The following is a 3,521-nucleotide window of genomic DNA, read 5'->3' as shown; positions in this document are numbered from 1 at the left end:
CGTCGCCGGCGCACCCCGGCGAGCCCCTCCACTCCGGCGGCAAGTCCCACTCCGGCTGCCGCGTTCTTCATCTCCGGCGATCCTCGAGAATCGCGAAGCTACAGTGCGCTCGGATCCGATCCAGATCTGGAATCCGCGAGGGTTGACTTTTCATCACCGAACCCTAATTTCTGGCAATTTTTATCATGCTATAACTCTGCATCCATAGCTCCGATTTGTGCGTGTAGCATATCAAAATGTTCATCTCAATGAGTACATCATTTCATCTCATTGCATCATTTTTATTTGAGCTCATTTTGATGCCTGAAATACTGTTGGAAGAGGGCTATGTGGTGAATTTGTCAGATCTGTTTTAGCAAATAGCTATTTGTCATTTTTGCCATGATTAATGTGTACATGCTATGATCCTGAGCTCTACATGAGTTTTGTTATATGCCATGCCATCTTTATAGAGGTGCTTGTCATTTATTTTTGTGATCTATGTGGTGACTAGCACAAGCTTGCAAAGTAGCGTAATCGGTAATGCTGATTTCAGGGACTTAGAATTTCACTTAGTCCTTGTCTTGATTTTGTCGTTATGCCATATGTTCATGTTGTTTCCTAGTGATCCGTGCTTCTTTTGAGGATGATCATTAAGGATGATTTGTTAACATTTTGGTGCTCTATCCATACATGTCTTTGTTTGCAATTATGGAGTACCCTAGCTTGAGTCAATCGAGCTCTACTTTTGCTATAAAGTGAATCCTGGCAGATTGTTGACGTGATTAGCGATTTTTGTCGAGGATGTTGCTATTGATCTGTGCATGCTATGATGTTGTTCTTGCCATGTCTAGCTTCTCTGCCATGTATGCTTAGTTTGTCATGCCATGCTCTGTAGTGAGTGCATCGAGCTCGTAAACATGCCTACTTGTTAACTGATTTGCATGCTCCAGTTTTTCACTAAGTCTGAATCTGTTTATGTTTTTGTTATGTTCACATGCTTGCAATTGTATTTTCTAATCCCTTTTGGCTCAAGGTCACTAAGGGACTTTGGTTAAGTGCTTTGAGTAGCTTCATGACATGCCTTGCTTTTCCATGTTAAGTTCATGTAGCTTGTAGTATTCATGCTCTAAAGTGTGCTTCCTGATGATAAATTCCTGACTTGTGTTAATTTCACTAAGTCTGAAACCTGTTATCATTTGCACTTTTTCCATATTTGTTTGAACCTGTTAATGTATGAATTAGCCGTAGCTCAGTGTTCATCTTTTGTCAAGCATCATGAGTGGATCCCGACCATGTATTTTGTTATCATGTTTGAGTGCTGTAGCATATTTATCTTGATGCATTTAGTTGGTCACTTGCTGTTTATCGCAAACCGGTGACATATTTGTTTTGCTTGCCATTTCCAAACCGTGCATCCGATTCCGATGATCTTTATATCGATTTCAACCGAAATCACCTCACCTTTCCAGTGAAACTCTTGGATTTCCAAGTTGAGGCCAGGTTCAATCATTCCTTGTCAAATCTTGCATATGCATCACATACCGCATCCCGTATATCATACCATGTTTTGCATCATGTTGTTTGAGCATTGCACGTGGTTGATTGTGTTACGTTTGCTTGTTGTTCTTGTTTGGGTAGAGCCGGGAGATGAGTTCGTGAACGAGGAGGCCGTTGAGTTCGCTTACGAGGATCAAGTCAACTCTGACAACTTTGCAGGCAAGATGATCATACCCTCGAAATCACTTCTATCTTTGCTTGCTAGATGCTCGCTCTTTTGCTATGCCTATGCTATGATGCCTACCACTTGCTTATCATGCCTCCCAAATTGTCATGTCAAACCTCTAACCCACCATGTCCTAGCAAACCGTTGTTTGACTATGTTACCGCTTTGCTCAGCCCCTCTTATAGCGTTGCTAGTTGCAGGTGAAGATTGGAGATTGTTCCTTGTTGGAACATTGTTTATTGTTGGGATATCACCTTATTATCTTGTTATCTTAATGCATCTATATACTTGGTAAAGGGTGGAAGGCTCGGCCTTTTGCCTAGTGTTTTGTTCCACTCTTGCCGCCCTAGTTCCCGTCATATCGGTGTTATGTTCCCGGATTTCGCGTTCCTTACGCGGTTGGATGATAATGGGAACCCCTTGACAGTTCGCCTTGAATAAAACTCCTCCAGCAATGCCCAACCTTGGTTTTACCATTTGCCACCTAGCCTCTTTTTCCCTTGGATTTCCGGAGCCCGAGGGTCATCTTTATTTAAAACCCCCCGGGCCAGTGCTCCTCTGAGTGTTGGTCCAAACAGAGCCACTTGCAGCGCCACCTCGGGGAAACTTGAGGGTTGGTTTTAGTTGTACGTAGTGTTCATCTGAGTGTGCCCTGAGAACGAGATATGTGCAGCTCCTATCGGGATTTGTCGGCACATTCGTGCGGTGTTGCTGGACTTGTTTTACCATTGTCGAGGATGTCTTGTAACCGAGATACCGAGTCTGATCGGAATGTCTCGGGAGAAAGAATATCCTTCATTGATCGTGAGAGCTTGTGATGGGCTAAGTTGGGATTCCCCTGCAGGGATTTGAACTTTCGAAAGCCGTGCCCGCGGTTATGGGCAGATGGGAATTTGTTAATGTCCGGTTGTAGATAACTTGAAACTTAACTTAATTAAAATGAATCAACCGCGTGTGTTATCGTGATGGTCTCTTCTCGGCGGAGTCCGGGAAGTGAACACGGTGTTGGACTAATGCTTGACATAGGTTGTTCTAGGATCACTTCTTGATCATAGTTGTTCGTCCGTGCTTTGCTTTCTCTTCTCGCTCTCTTTTGCGAATAGGTTAGCCACCTTATATGCTAGTCGCTTGCTGCAGCTCCACATCATACCTTGCCTTACCTATAAGCTTAAATAGTCTTGACCGCAAGGGTGCGAGATTGCTGAGTCCCCGTGACTCACATATTACTTCCAAACCAGATGCAGGGACCGATGATACCGTTTCAAACGATGCGCTTGAGCTCAAGTGGGAGTTCGATGAAGACTCTCGTCGTTACTATGTGTCTTTCCCAGATGATCAGTAGTGGTGCCCAGTTGGGGCGATCGGGGACTTTGTCGCATGTGGGGGTTGATCTTTATTTTGGTACCAAGTCGGACCATGAGTGTATTGGATGTTTGTAATGTTATTCATGTATTTTTGTGACGTGGCGAGTGTAAGCCAACTATGTACCTTTTCCTCGTTTATCTATTTACATGGGTTGTTATGAAGATTACCTTACTTTTGACATTGCTTTCAATGCGGTTATGCTTCTAAGTCGTGCTTCGACACGTAGGAGATATAGCCGCATCGAGGGCGTTACAAGGCCAGGGTCCATACTAGGGACGTCCTCCTCCGCAAGCACATCGTCGACGCTGCCGGAGCGGGGTGCCCCCTTTGCTCCGCCCCCCTCGAGACGGCCGATCACCTCATCTTCGGGTGCGCGTTCGCTCGCCTTTTGTGGAGTGTGGTTGGGAAGAGCTCCCTTGAGACTACCTCCGTCCGCACGCTTCATCTACTC

This window comes from Triticum dicoccoides, chromosome 1A (genome assembly GCF_002162155.2).
Source record: "Triticum dicoccoides isolate Atlit2015 ecotype Zavitan chromosome 1A, WEW_v2.0, whole genome shotgun sequence".
Classification (NCBI taxonomy): domain Eukaryota; kingdom Viridiplantae; phylum Streptophyta; class Magnoliopsida; order Poales; family Poaceae; genus Triticum; species Triticum dicoccoides.
Note: the sequence above shows the minus strand (reverse complement) of the source record.